Here is a 16,475-nt window from a genome sequence, read left to right on the forward strand (position 1 = left end):
AAAATATAGTCAGTTTACCTTAAGGGAATGATTGTTACAGCTGGATTTAAAAATAAATACATATGGGGTTCTCCATAGAATTAAGGGCAACATTGGGATACGAAACAATAAAGGCTCAAGTGAGCAATACAAATAAGGCCAGAAGTGCTCTCAAGATTTCAGAGCATGAAATCCCCAACAGATGTAGTGCAAGAATGTCTCAGAGAATTAGATTCAGGTATCCCCACAGAAAGAGAAGTAAAAGACTTCAATATTATGATGAGCATGATCTACAATAACATTAGCAGGAGTTCCCTATAGAAATAAGGGCAACACCAAAAATAAAGACAACAATTATACTGAAAGGACTAAGATTGTGTCTTTGTGACTCATTAAAAATAAGAGCCAGGAGTCTTCTAAAAATTTAAAGGCTGGAATAATGTATAGGATTAAGGGCATATGAACCACAGTGTCAGTTGTGTGCATCCCAATGAATTAGTAGTAGGTGTGTTCAGAAGCTTAATTGCAGTAAATTAAAAGTCGAGTGATCTAGAAAAATAAGAAGGAAAAAAAATCCTACTCCAAATACCAGTTTCAGGCAATCACAGCTAATGGAAGGCAAAATTATTCCAAATATAGGTGAGTAACATGAACGGACCTGTGTGACACACAGGCACAAAAACACTTAAAAAATCTATCATGATCAAGAATATGAACAGAGTAAAAACTGTCATTTCATCCTGTTTAGCAAATTGAATTTCACTTAAGGCTTGTCTACATGGGGACACTCATGAAAGTAAACTCACACTTTGTTAATTCAGATTAAATGTGGATTAGTGAAACTGCATTAAATCCCTGTGTGGACTCCTTCAGAATTCGGTGCCCTTAATTTGGTTTAGTTTAATTCACAAATTAATTCATAAACCAAATTAAGGCCACTTTATTTTAAGCAGGCACACACCTGTTACACAAACCTGCATCTAGTGGGACTGAACACAGGTATTTTTTCCTACATGTTAGCACCAGGTTTTATCAGCATTATACCATTTCAGAAAGCTGATTCCCATTGTGGTTTTGGCAGCCTGTTAACTGAGGATTACGTATGTGCTAGGGAAAGAATCTTGTAATTACTGAAAAACTCATGCTCTAGATCACACTATTGTCATTACCGTAGTTCTGCAGGAATCTGCACCACAGATGGCCAACAGTTTGTATGATCTGTGAGATTTTCCTGCTGTGGTACCTTACACATCATGGGATGCTTTTCACATAAGGTGGTGAGATAAGAAATTAATTAAAAACTGGAGTCATTTCCTTTTTTTTCTCTTGTTTGTGTTACTCTCTTTGATCAAATTCTGTTTTCTGATACATGCGTGTAACCTGCATCCATTTCAGTGGAAACTGCACTAGAGGATAGAACTTGGCCCTTCATATTGTCTTAATGGGAGGGAGGGTGAAGAGAGAAGTTGAATAAGGACTTTTATTGTAAGAAATTAAAAAAAATAGAATTAAAGATCAAACATACACCAGCATATTAGCCTATGTTGGTGTGCTAAAAAGAAATGATTTATTCCAAGATCAATGTCTAATACCATTATGAAATACAGTGATGCTAACTGTTCAGTCTGTGACACAGCACTTCACAATGACTTATTGGGAGATGTATATTGTGTTGGTGTATGGCGGTTTAGGTAATATTTTTCTGTACGCATCAAGAATACTGAAAGCTGCTCTAAGACATCTGCCAAGGGAATGTGCTGTCAAAGCAGGATGAGAATAGTTGAGTATTGCACATCTGACCTTCACAGGTGCTAAAAGCCACAGCTGCCTCCTGACAAAATCTCCAGTTTCCCCCATGACAATTTTTGCAAAGCAATTGTGTTTTCAATCTGCAGCACACAATTCTGCAGCACATTGAAAATTAAGTATTTAGGGGCAGCACGAAAGAACTTGAATGTAATAACACAGGGGATACATTTTATTTTTTTAAATTTATTTTCCCTTGTTTTCTCATGTCACAAAATGGAAGGTTTACACATATAAGGGCCACGGTAAAGAAAATGCAAAAAGAGCCATGTATTAATCCAAAAGTCAAATTTTTAGGGGCTGAAACTCTTGGTGTTGATAGTTGATAAGTGTAAGGAATAGGAACAATATGTAGTGAATTAAGATGAAAGGAATGGGACTGAGACATTCAGTAGAGAGTGAGTCTTTATAAGGAACCAAACTTCTGCCAAAGTGTAGAGGTGCATGTGCAAAATGAATGGAATGGATTGGTCAAAATGAATAATATTGCAACTATGAAAAGGAGAAGACCACCAACGGCTGTAATAGTAAGAAACTCAGAATTACAAGAATGTCAGCCCTGCTGAATTTTAAATGTTTTAAAAGAATAAGTTTAAAGTTCATGAATTAAACTATTGAAATGGAAAAAGCTTTAACAGGTAGACAGAAAAGGGATGTGGAACAGGGCATTGTTGTAAAAGGAGCTACAATTGTGGCAAACCAGAAGTATATTGCACAGTATACTATATAAAAAGTATATTGTACTTAAAGGGCCTGACTTTCAAAGATGTTGCAAAATTTAAGTGTCTGCATATGGAATTGCACACTCTAGTTTGAAAAGATCAAACAAAGAGGGGAATGTAATAAAGTCCCCAGCAATGCATCTCAATATAGTCTTACCTTGTCTGAAAGTAAGGAGAGGAGAAGTGGAAACCCATGTGATTGGAGGGAAGTAAGGGAGACAACTAAGCTTACAAGAAAAGTAGAAAAGGAAGCTGAGCATGGTAGAAGTGTAGTATGACATCTGTAGAAGTGAAACATTATTTACTTGTATTTTCCACTCCTTTGATTACTTTCTTTCTGGTCTTACTATTTTATTCCATCCCCTTTTTAAGTCAGACTAGTTTATTTTTACTTGTCCTATTCCAAGGGATCCTCGGTATTCTTTTGCCAGTTCAGACCACTTTATTGTTCTCCTCACCTACAACACTTTATTCATATTCCCACCACTACCATTGAATTCAATGGGAGCCAAGAGTGCACATTAGAGGGGAAGGATTTGGCTGTAAAAGTGCTTCAGTACATAAAATAACCAAAAGTAAGAATAAGCGGAGAGCATTATGAGCTGAAAGGAGACTGACAGGAGAGTAGAACATCTTGACAGAAAACCAATAGCAGGCTCATGCAATCTGAAAAAACAACAATAAATAATGTTAATGATTCAAGAGGAAAGATGGGGTGGTGGAATGATGAACCTAAAATGGAATTCATGAGCTGCTGAATGAACACACTTCATAAGTGCACAGCTCTGTCACTTTGAAGTTTTGTTAAATAAATGACTCAGTAAATATTTAGGAAACTGCCTTGCTAAGGAATTTTACTAGTGAATGAATGGTGAATTTCATCACAAGATGGGGAAATATTTTTCCAGCAGCCATAGCACTTTATGATTTGACCCTGTCGGATCTTAAGAGCAAATAACTTTTGGGCAGGACCAGTATTCTCGGGGGGAGCTTCAAACCTGTTATCTCCGGGTATTCTCCACTGTCTGCCTGCTCCTGCCATAATACAGTTGTGTGATAGGCCTTCAATTGAGGCTACTCATCGTTTCACCCACATTTTTTCTTGTACAAATTTTCTAAAATGGGTGAACAATGATCCTGTGAGTCTGGGGGGGAAAAGGAACACTCTTTATAAAGATTTCTTATATGAAGAAGCTACAGTTGGATTCAAAACCATCTTTTTATTAAGAAAGATAGCCATATGTTCATGGATGACACCAGCTTCATTTAACCTTTTTCAGAGCACACTGACTATAGTCAGACTGCCCTGGAAGATCAAGGTTCTTTCAATGATGTTTTTAAAAAGTGGTGCTAAAAATGGGCCTATCATTTATTCAGTTTGGGAAAAGGACTTTTCTTTGTTCTGATGACTTTAGTTAAATTCAAAGAAATTCACAGTTTACGCTCATGTGACTCATGCTTTTGTCAAAAGAATGCACTTTAGATGTTGAACATGCAAACTTCTAATTTGGTAGAGCCTGTTGGCCATTGTTAATAGAAGCAGATAAAACATGCTGCTACAGAACAATTTTTCTCTCCACTAACTTCTTTTCAAATTATTTTAATTACCAAAACTGAAGGTAGACTTATGAACTACACTGTGTTCTTAAGGACTTCCATCAATGATCTTCTAATCTAATTAAGGCAATTTTGCCCAGTGTTCAAAATAAGGGGTGAGGGGAAGAGTGACGATACTTTCCCACCACAAAATCCACCTACGTGAGGTGCCAAAATGAGTGGCTGACATATTTTGCCTTGATTGCTGATTCAGTTTGTTCTATCCTAAGGATGGAAATTTAACAGGGGGGAGAGGGTTAAGACAAGTCCTGGAAATTTGATAATATTGCTTAGTACATCAACTGGATAAGTGATATGGCACAGATTTGATGGCAGACTCAATGGTTTAATTTTATGCAGCCTGATTTCTATCCATCAGGCCTGCAATTACTTCCAATTTACCATATAAAATCTCTTGAAAAAGTCAGTTACCCATTTATTTCAAGTTCCTGAGGTTAACCACTAGTGCCCAAGGAGGAAAGATCTATTATTAGATGAAGATCTGAGGGACACACCCTTCCATTGAAAACTTTTCTTATTACAGGAGCAATTAATTTCTGACTGCTGTCAAGAGCGATGGATTTCCTATGCCTGAACCAATCCTAACCAACCTCATCCCCACTATCTCACAAGGAAACTTTCTAGTTCTTCCGGATCAACTTTATACTATTCCTTAATGATAAAACATTAATGAATAGCAGAATCAAATTGCTCAAATGAACTTTATATAAAGATCCATACTCTGGTAATTACAGATAAACTATGGAAACTTTACTCATGCAGCACCATTTTCAAACTGCAAATTTATTTCAGATAATTTCTCACAGAGAACTATTAGTGGGTGAGGTCATATATTTTACTGGACTAACTTCTCTTGGTGAAAGAGACAAGCTTTCAAGTTTACACAGAACACTGCAAACAATTAGTGGATTAGCAGTTAGTTATGGCCTCTGATTTGTAAAACTAAAACACAACTATATATTCTCTGGAATCTGCCCCTTTTTTCTGCACTTGATTAACTGAAAGGTGGTGTAACAGGATGCTGGGCAAGAACTGCTGACTTAGCCCTCTGTCATGCCAGCTCCCATTACGGGAAGTAAATTGGAGCTGGCTAGAGAAAAGCTGTGCCTAATTGGGGAATGGGAAACAGCTGTCCGTCCAATTAACCTGGGGCTATATAAAAGGCTGGAAAGAAAGAAGCCAGGGGGGAGCGAGAGAGTGGAAGCAGAGGGATAACTCTTCCCTCCTGGGTGCAGACACTAGAACCCGAGCTGTGTATGGTGAAAAGGTGGTGGGAGCACAACCTGTAAATAAGCAGTACCAGTGGTTACTGAACCCCAGGGTCTCTGAGTGACTTTGTCAGCACAGTAGGGGCAGCAGCCAAGAGGGCCCTGCAGCGCCCTGCTACAGGTGGAATATAGAAAATCTTGTCGATCCATTCCAGCAATCTCTCAAAAGACAAGTCAGTGGGAAAACAAACATTGACTGAGCAGGGTGCTGAAATAATTTCCAGAAAGCATGTCCTTCATCTCTCAATGCTCTTGACAAATGATGATTTCAGAAAGGTTAAAAAGGAGTCTGGTACTACTTTTAACACAAAATCCGGAAATATATTAGCAAACACGATCACATCATATCTTGAAAAGTTTCAAAAAGGCACGAGTATGTTCTTCCATATGGCATGAGTAATTCGTAATCTACAATATTCTAGAGTCTTGAGTTCAAATTTACATCATCCTAAAACAAAAGTGAACATAAATTTGGGAGCTTCAGCCTCACTCCTAGAAAAAACAATGCAAATTAACACTACTGGAAATTTGTTTCCAGGAAATATTTAAGGCTGGAAAGTTGAGTCATAAACCCCTGAATTTTGACATTAATCATAGAAACAATGACAGTCCTTCAAATTCGTTTTCTGCACATTAAATAATTGTAACATTCAGGCTAAACAGTAGTGAGAAACAAATATTCATAATATTAAACCATGATCACCTCACCAGTTAGTCAGCAACCAGGATTATTTTACTTAGTAGCATTTTCTGCAGCTCCAAGAACAATGGGGAATTCTTATTGATTGAGGATTTCACTGTATAAGACATTCTCATTCCACCTCCAGTTAGGCCTGTAAAGCTGAGTTTACATTCTGCACATTTTTATGTGCAATAGCTAAGATTTTCACACAGGCTTATTCAATTCCTGTCCCTTTTGCTCTGCCAAAATTCCTACCATAGTCCACATATTTGTCAGTCTCTCAAATTGCCTCCGTGACTTCTTCCGCCTCATATGTGGTTTGACCACCCTGAAGACAAACCTCGTTTGTTGTTCATTTTCTCTGACTACCTGTTATTCTGTCAGACTGAAAACTTCTTGGGGCAATGACCATTCCTTCTTGCTTGTCTCTAGCATTTCATGGGCATTATCACAAACAAATAATAGAAATAATAGCGTTTCTTTTAGCTGAGACCAGCAACATTTTCATGGTAAAACCACACAAAGGTCCATGTTTTTGTAGATGGCAACAACTTCCAGACAATCCAATCAAAGGGTCAGTGGGTATTCTAGTATGCTGCACCATTTGATTACTTTGGTGGTAGCTACACATAGCAGACCTCTTCACCTCATCAACTGCCATATGCCAGTTAACATGGCATCTGTTGAGGAACACAAGATAAAATTCCTATGTATGTATTCCTTTCTTGCTCAAGGGATCCCCAATTTTAAAACTTTTTTTTTCTCTGCAGGGGTCCGTTGGCAAGGTGACTTGTTGCCTGTTAACAAGATTGGCAAGGGATAGAATACTACATTAATATATTGATAATGGATGCTATTGATTTAACTTTGAAGGCATTCAGATACTATGATGATAAGGGGAAGTACCCAACCTTTAAACAGGTTATCCTTAGGCCAATTCCTGGGATTTTTTTTGTTCCTCTGAGATAGGGCTTCTCTACACTTACCAGGGGTTGAGGCTGTGGCGATCAATGCACAGGGGGTCGATTTAGAAGGTCTACTGAAGACCCGCTAAATCGACTGCAGATTGCTCTCCCGTCAATTCCGGTACTCCACCAGAACAAGAAGAGTAAGGGGAGTTGACCGGAGAACATCTTCCATTGACATAGCGTAGTGTGGTAAATAGATCTAAGCTACATTGACTTGAGTTACGCTACTAACGTAACTCAAATTGTGTAGCTTAGATTGACTTTCCCCCATAGTGTAGACCTGCTCATAGACTTGAAAAGCTGTTAACAGTGGAAAGAATTGTTCAGTTGTAAATAAATTACTTGTACCTAAATTGGCACTGGTTGATACACTTGCATGCTGGATGTAGCTAATTTCTATGCATATATTTACCTCTGCTAGCATGTGGTGCAGCACTTAATGTTTTATAAACATTTTGACTTTTATGATAAGATCGTAGATGGAAAAATTCTACTGAAGGCCAAAATTATCAAATGTGGATGCCTGAAGCTAGGCCTCGAAATCTGTATTTAGATATCTAATTAAATGGCCAAATTTTCAAAGATGCCAGGCTAAGAGGTCCAAGTTACTTCACAGAGATTGTGCATACTCAATCTGGAAATCAGGTCGACTTTATTTAGGTGTCTTAAACGTGGATTTTGGAGTATAATTTTGGGCAACCACATTTGAAAATGTTGGCTTTACAATTGTAAGGTACAATTGCAATTTATAGACAAAACATGTGTAGTCCTGCCACAGATTTATAGGGGAAGAAGGCTGATCATAGTTAAGATGTAGGGCTGGAAATCAGGAAACCAGTATTCTATTTCAGCCTATGTCCCAGGCTACTTCTGCAATCTTGACAAGGCAGCTAAACACTCTGGGCAAAATCCTGACCTTATTGAAGTCAAATATAGTTTCGTTGTTAGTTTGAACCAGGATTTTACCCTCTGGTCCTTAATTCTCTCATCGTCTACTAAGGAAAAATAATAATCCATGGCCAATGGGGTGGTGGTAATTATTTATTCAGTACTCTAGGTGGGCATGGCAATTCACAGACCACTAAAATACATGGCTCAGGAGTCTGCCCACACAGAAGCAGGATCTTGGTGTGCTAGGACATTTGTGTGGGAATTTCAGATAGACAATGGTCTATAATTTTGCAGTGTTGTTTATTATTTACTGTACATCATAAGGCCAGAAAGAATAGTTGGATCTGTGCTCCTACTCCCTTGGAGGCACCATACAAAGATTTATGGTTTTATTAGCCACCCACAATCCCTATTATTTTTTTTCTTGTAGATTCACTGAAAAATTGCAAGACATCTATGTAAATCTTGTTTAATATGTAGCTTCATTAGTGGTAATAGTCCATCAAGATGATTTTTCTTGTGTAGTGAGCTGTCACACCGAATTCACAAGCTGTCATCCTGATCCTGTCTTCCTAGAAATGGAAATTTACAGTTGGCTGAACATCATCGCTTTTAAATTAAGGAGATTTTTCAGGATGTCGTCTCAGAAGACTGGCCTTCCTTTTGTGGGTGCAATTTACACACGGGATTTGTTGCTGCAAGTGAATTCTAGACATGAATCTGAGTGTCCATACCAGATTGCAGGAACTAGTCAGGTGGTTACATTTTTGGGATTTGGGGGTTTTGTTGTTGAATACTTAAGGGCTATATTTGTCAACATTTATGTAAGTGAATATTCCAATTCTGGCTGATTAATGTTGCTGGACCTTACTTATGTGACTCCCACTCCCTTGAATTCCTTGCTAAAGAGCAATTCATAGTCACAATCCAGAAACTCAGAGACTGCTCTCTCCTTGTACAGTGCCCCGAAGGGGGTAGGAAAGAGGTAAGACCATCACCTGACTTCCTGCTCCTCTGCCTTGGCCTTGAAATTAGCTGGGTGCACTGGGAGGGAGCAGGCACTTTTTTGAAGAGCAATCTAGGTTCCTTTGGGTCAGTACAGCCTGCTCAGGCTATGCTTAAAGGGGCAATCTAGCTCTCCGTATGCTGTATATATAACATATAGTAACACTTTCAATAGTGTTTTAATTTAGGTATGATTTATAGCTATTGATTAAATTACTAGTAAATGAAAATGCTTTCTTTAATACCTTACTGTAATGCATGATATGGAATGCATTAGTATCACATGATTAATAGATAATTATATAACAAATGGTTGATAAGCCTATTATAATGTGTAGATATTGTTGAAACAACATCTATAAGCTAACAGATTTTAGGGGTACATAAAGTTGTAAAGTGCCATATAATTTCTGAATAATAGTATACTTTTTCATACAGTACATTAAATTAAACTTTCACATAGTAGGAAATGTTACCAAAATCTATCCAATGAAACCATCAAAAAAGGCTCAGACTCATTTTATGGAAAACTTTCTTCATGTCTAATGATTCATTAGATATTACTAATGAGTTAGCAATAAATGTAGAGCCCAATAATGCAGATTTTCCCCCAGTTTCCCTGCCAGTTGCAGTTCTGCCTGAATAAGGGCTGCTGGATTGGGGCTCCTAACAAGCATCAATAATAAGTTAATGTACAAGTCAATATCAAGGTGATGAATCAAATACACAAAAGTAAAGCCTCAGTGTCTACTGTCTTCGCATAACTGATTATCTCTGTGTTCTCACTATGACTAAAGCCATGCCAGGCAAATTTATGATACCTCAAATGGCTTTTTTTTTTTTCTTAATCTCACACTGCAAGGAATCCGACTACAACAGCATCTTTTTCCAAACACTTACAGCAAAGAAAATGGGCCAGCATTTTGAAGTCTCAAGCTAAGGGAGGATACAGGAACCACAGTGGGGGAGTTCCTTTTGTTACTCTGAAGGAGGTTTTTAAACAGAGCCTCTGGTTGTCTCCTACATTGTCTTGAATGCTTCTAAATGTGTTTGGATACTAAACTCTAATTTTGGTGTACAAAAGAAAAGGTAATTTTTATAAACATTTTGTATTACAATTTAGTAAATGGGTACGTTCTGACTAAAAGGAAAAATAATGTTTAACTGCTTTTGGTTCAGGAAAGCATGATGTTACTGAAAAATACTATATTTCCCATTTACATAATGCATATTGGAGGTGCATATTATGGCTTTTAAAAAAAAGAAATGTTACTATCAAACTGTTTTACTGCTGATGTTAAAGTAATACTAAAGTACTGATAGTTTAAGAAATTACAAATATTTGTCAGCAGAGATGTGATCAATACTGGATTTTTTCCCTTTTCCAAAAAATGATGATGCAGCTATCACATTTACTCATTCATAAATGTCTGTTTAAAAAAAAGTAATATATAGTGGGCATAATATGGGAAGTCATAGGGTTACCTTTACAAGGACCACTCTTAACTTGCTAATTGCCTTAGATGGCTAAATAATGTTACCTGAGTATGTTGTATTTCCTACATGGAATATAAGGAAGTATAGAGAATACTGCAGTTAGAGAGGTAGTGTTACTTACTGTAATTCCATATGCTCTGACACCATAAGGAAAACTGGCAACCTTTTTTAAGATCAGTCACACTTTTCCTCCCAGAAACTCACAATTTTAAATATATTTTTTGCAACTTTCTTTTTAGAAAATGTTTTCCATTTTTCTTAAACTAACAAATGTTTAATTTTAACAAACAGACATTTGCATAATAAAGCTTAAGTTCACAATATAAACAATGATTCTACTGGAAATAATTTAAGATAATAACCTGAATCACAGCACACAGAGAAATGGAATTCTATAAAATACAGTGAAAGAGTAAAAACAGTCTCTGGGAGTTTAGATTTATCATTAATTTAGCCAGTGAGAGAATCTTTTATAATGATTTGAGTGAACTCTTTTGTCTTTCACCACACTTAATGTTTACGATATATGGAACAAGCTTATAAATAAATGTTGGGACCAGGCAATGGGAATTTAACCGTTGATTTCAGTAGTAGTAGGATTTGACCCATTGTCTCACAATGTGAAGTGGGATGAGTTTGTGTGTGTGTGTGTGTGTGTACACAGCATATATATACATATATGTGTACTGACAATATTTCTGTGACTTTGACTATATATGTATCAATATTTTAAACAACAAATTCTGACTTTAGATATCTGAGAGTAACACCTAAGTATCAGAGAGCAATGTATAAAGCCCAGATCCTGAAAACACTTACACATATGCTTAACTTTAAGCATGTGAATAATTCTAATTGGCTTCAGCAGGAACATTTGAATGCTCAAAGTTAAGCACATGCATGTTTGCAGGCTCATGGCCTAATGCTCTGTAGTGGAGACTAACTGCTTAGCAGTCTGTTTCTCTCAGAGTTCAGAGAGTCTGTCCATATTAAAAAAATAATAATAATAAAGTTTTACAGTGCAGGTTCCTTTCAAAACTCCTGAGTGAAGTTAAACTCTTTCTCAGTGGTTCCACCATGTGAAATGTACTGTAATTATTAAGATATTCTACAGTCCCAGTATTGCTCTAGCTAACTTCAGTTACTCATTAGAGGACCAATATCATTTGAAGGAACCTATAATATTTTAAAATACACACACAGACAAGTCCACGGAACAGGGAGTAATCTCCTGGATCTTGATCAAGGTTATTAAACACCTCAAAAGTAGAGGTGCTCAGGTCCAAGTTATAGGTTGAATCTATCTCTAGTAAAGATGTTTAGATAGTAAAGGCAGATAGTAGTAGAGAAAAATCCCGCTAGAGTGATTGCTCCTTTAAAACTTGCCAGATTTCCCTTATATGTATACAGAACTTCAGTTTTTGTAGTATTCTTTATACAAACTACTGGAAATATCATGGGGGTAGTGTTACCAACTGTCATAACTATAAAGGGAAGGGTAACAGCTCTCCTGTGTACAGTACTAAAATCCCTCCTAGCCAGAGACTCCAAATCCTTTTACCTGTAAAGGGTTAAGAAGCTCGGGTAACCTGGCTGACACCTGACCCCAAGGACCAATAAGGGGACAAGATACTTTCAAATCTTGGGGGGGGGAAGGCTTTTGTGTGTGTCCTTTGTTTAAGGGGTTGTTCGCTCTTGGGACTGAGAGGGACCAGACATCAATCCAGGTTCTCCCCATCTTTCTAACCAAGTCTCTCATATTTCAAACTTGTAAGTAAAAAGCCAGGCAAGGCGTCTTAGTTTTACTTTGTTTTCTCAACTTGTAAATGTACCTTTTACTAGAGTGTTTATCTTTGTTTGCTATACTTTGAACCTGGGCTAGAGGGGGGTCCTCTGAGCTCTTTAAGTTTGATTACCCTGTAAAGTTACTTTCCATACTGATTTTACAGAGATGATTTTTACCTTTTTCTTTAATTAAAAGCCTTCTTTTTAAGAACCTGATTGATTTCTCCTTGTTTTAAGATCCAAGGGGGTTTGGATCTGTATTCACCAGGAGTTGGTGAAAGGAAGGAGGGGGGGGAAGGGTCAATTTCTCCTTGCTTTAAGATCCAAGGGGGTTTGGATCTGTATTCACCAGGAGTTGGTGAAAGGAAGGAGGGGGGAAGGGTCAATTTCTCCTTGTTTTAAGATCCAAGGAGTTTGGATCTGTATTCACCAGGGAATTGGTGAGAGGTTTCTAAAAGCTTCCCAGGGAAGGGAATGGTGGCAGCGGACCAGAACTAAGCTGGTAATTAAGCTTAGAAGTCCTCATGCAGGCCCGCACACTTGTACCCTAAAGTTCAAAGTGGGGATACAGCCTTGACATGGTGGCAGAGCGGTGGAGATCGTTTTAAACCCAAAAGCCAGTAAGATTTTTTTTTTCCTTCTAGCTGCTTGGAAAGCAGAGCTGAAGGTAGATGCATATCTTATCTCTCCTTGCCTGAAGGCAGAGGTGTTAAGTTTTTTTTAACAAGGTCCTTTGTTAAGAGAAGGGTTCAATTAATGAGCAAACGACTGGTAAAACGAATTTACAAGCTGAATTGTTTTTTTTTTCTTTTTACATCCTCCTGAGTAGCTAGTTAGAAAGTCTCTGTTAACTCAGCAGCAGCCAGAGCTGAGTACATCCCAGTTTCAGTCAACTGCAGAGGGGTGTGGCCCAGCACAGGAAAGCAGGAAAATGACTACCAGTGAAGCAGCTAACAAACTAGAACTGGCCAGACTAGAAGCAGAAGAAAATGAGAAAAAATATCAGAGACTACTTCAAATTAAAAAACTCGAGAAAGAAGCCAAAGAGGAGGCCCACAAGAGAGAGATGGAGCTGGAAAAAGCCAAAGAGGAGGCGAGAGAAAAAGAAAGGAAGCATGAACTGGAAGTAGCAAGTGCTAAGCAGGATGCATCAGACCATCCTAGCAACTCCTCTCCAGGTACCACTTCCCATCCCAGGAAATTCCCCACCTACAAGGCAGGCGATGATACTGAGGCCTTCTTAGAAAATTTTGAAAGGGCCTGCCTTGGATACAACATCACTCCAACCCAGTACATGGTAGAGCTGAGGCCGCAGCTCAGTGGACCCTTAGCAGAGGTGGCGGCTGAAATGCCTAAGGAACACATGAACAGTTATGAACTTTTTAAAAACAAGGCCAGAATCAGAATGGGGCTAACACCTGAGCATGCCCGTCGGCGGTTCAGAGCCCTAAGGTGGAAACCTGATGTGTCATTTACCCGACATGCCTACCACATTGGGAAAAATTGGGATGCCTGGATATCAGGAGCAAATGTTAAATCTACGGAAGAGTTGCCCTTCCTATTGCAAATGGAGCAGTTTTTAGAGGGTGTTCCTGAGGAAATAGAAAGGTACATCCTAGATGGGAAGGCCAAAACTGTAACCGAGGCGGGGGAGATTGGAGCCAAATGGGTGGAGGTGACAGAAAAGAAAAAAGCTAGTAGCAGTTGGAGTGAATATCAGAAGGGGCAAGCCAAAACAAAACCTTATCACCGGGGACAACCCAAGGCCCCACCCACATCCCAAGGGAAACCCCAGACGCCTTCTCACCCCACCACACCAGTCTCCATCAACCAACATCGCCCCGGTGATACCTTAGCAGGGCGATGTTTTAAATGTAATGAACTGGGGCATATAAAGGCTCACTGCCCCACGAACCCCAACCGATTACAGTTCATTACACCCCAATCACACCAAAGAACCCCAGACCCAGATGCCTCTCTCATACCCTCGGAGCGAAGGGAAACCTTGAGAGTGGGCGGAAAGAAGGTTATCGCTTGGAGGGACACTGGGGCACAAGTGTCAACTATTCACCAATCCCTAGTGGACCCCAAACTCATCAACCCGGAGGCTACAGTGACAATTCAACCCTTCGTGTCACAGTCTGTAACCTTGCCTACAGCCAAGTTGCATGTCCAGTACAAGGGCTGGTCAGGAATGTGGACTTTTGCAGTCTATGACAATTATCCCATTCCCATGCTACTGGGGTAAGACTTGGCCAACCATGTGAAGCTAGCCAAGAGGGTGGGAATAGTCACCCGCAGCCAGGCTAAGCAAGCTTCCACCCCCATCCCTGTTCCTGAGCCGTCCACCAGGACCCCGTCTGTGTTACCAGAGACCCAGACAAAGGTGGTGGAACCGGATCCCCTGCCAACGACTGCAACAGCCGTAGTGGATCCAATCCCAGAGACCCAGCCAAAGCCAGTCCCAGAACCAGAACTGGAAACGCAACCAGCACCAGAACCATTGTCAGCACTGAGTCCAGCGCTTGCAAGCCCGTCTACAACTCCAATGCCAGAGGACACCAGCGAGCCTGAACTGGCGGAAGCAGCAGATAACCTTACCCAAGAGGCTCAGCCAGAGCCTGAGATACCACATAGTGCACCAGCGAACAGCGGTTCACAGTCAATGGAAACAGCCCCAGCACCTGCATCGCTTCCAGAGGGACCAAGCCCCAGTCCACAGTCCAAGGAGGAACTGATGTCTCCAGCATCAAGGGAACAGTTCCAGGCCGAGCAGGAAGCAGATGACAGTCTTCAGAAAGCTTGGGCGGCGGCGCGGAGCACCCCACCGCCTCTCAGCTCTTCTAACCGATCCCGGTTTGTTGTAGAAAAAGGACTTTTATACAAGGAGACTCTTTCTGGTGGGCACCAGGAAGACTGGCATCCTCAAAGACAGCTGGTGGTTCCCACTAAGTATCGGGTAAAGCTCTTGAGCTTAGCCCATGATCATCCCAGTGGCCATTCTGGGGTGAACAGAACCAAAGACCGGGTGGGGAAGTCCTTCCACTGGGAGGGAATGGGCAAGGACGTTGCTAATTATGTCCGGTCTTGTGAGGTGTGCCAACGAGTGGGAAAGCCCCAAGACCAGGTTAAAGCCCCTCTCCAGCCACTACCCATAATTGAGGTCCCATTTCAGCGAGTAGCTGTGGATATTCTGGGTCCTTTCCCAAAGAAGACACCCAGAGGAAAGCAGTACGTACTGACTTTCATGGATTTTGCTACCCAATGGCCGGAAGCTGTACCCTTAAGCAACACCAGGGCTAAAAGTGTGTGCCAGGCATTAGCAGACATTTTTGCCAGGGTAGGGTGGCCCTCCGACATCCTTACAGATTCAGGAACTAATTTCCTGGCAGGGACCATGAAAAACCTGTGGGAAGCTCATGGGGTGAATCACTTGGTTGCCACCCCTCGTCACCATCAAACCAATGGTCTGGTGGAGAGGTTTAATGGAACTTTGGGGGCCATGATACGTAAATTCGTAAATGAACACTCCAATGATTGGGACCTAGTGTTGCAGCAGTTGCTTTTTGCCTACAGGGCTGTACCACATCCCAGTTTAGGGTTTTCACCATTTGAACTTGTGTATGGCCGCGAGGTTAAGGGGCCATTACAGTTGGTGAAGCAGCAATGGGAGGGGTTTACGCCTTCTCCAGGAACTAACATTCTAGACTTTGTAAGCAACCTACAAAGCACCCTCCGACACTCTTTAGCCCTTTCTAAAGAAAACCTAAAGGATGCTCAGGAAGAGCAAAAGGCCTGGTATGATAAACATTCCAGAGAACGGTCCTTCAAGGTAGGAGACCAAGTCATGGTCTTAAAGGCGCTCCAGGCCCATAAAATTGAAGCGTCGTGGGAAGGACCATTCATGGTCCAGGAGCGCCTAGGAGCTGTTAACTATCTCATAGCCTCCCCCACCTCCAACATAAAGCCTAAGGTATACCATGTTAATTCTCTTAAGCCCTTTTATTCTAGAGAATTAAACATTTGCCAGTTTACAGCCCAGGAAACTGATGACGCGGAGTGGCCTGCAGGTGTCTACTATGAAGGAAAAAGGAATGGTGGCGTGGAAGAGGTGAACCTCTCCACGACCCTGGGACGTCTGCAGCGACAGCAGATAAAGGAGCTGTGCACAAGCTTTGCACCGATTTTCTCAGCCACTCCAGGACGGACCGAACGGGCATACCACTCCATTGACACAGGTAATGCTCACCCAATT

The 16,475-nt window shown here is 40.3% G+C and overlaps 1 protein-coding gene across 1 annotated transcript in view; it reads left to right on the forward strand.

The window, feature by feature from the left end:
• Positions 1-16,475, forward strand: part of ANO3 (anoctamin 3) — a 159,945-nt gene that overhangs the window by 20,152 nt on the left and 123,318 nt on the right. The window lies entirely within an intron of this gene.

The sequence above is a fragment of the Emys orbicularis genome, chromosome 4, assembly GCF_028017835.1.
Source record: "Emys orbicularis isolate rEmyOrb1 chromosome 4, rEmyOrb1.hap1, whole genome shotgun sequence".
Taxonomy (NCBI): Eukaryota; Metazoa; Chordata; order Testudines; family Emydidae; genus Emys; species Emys orbicularis.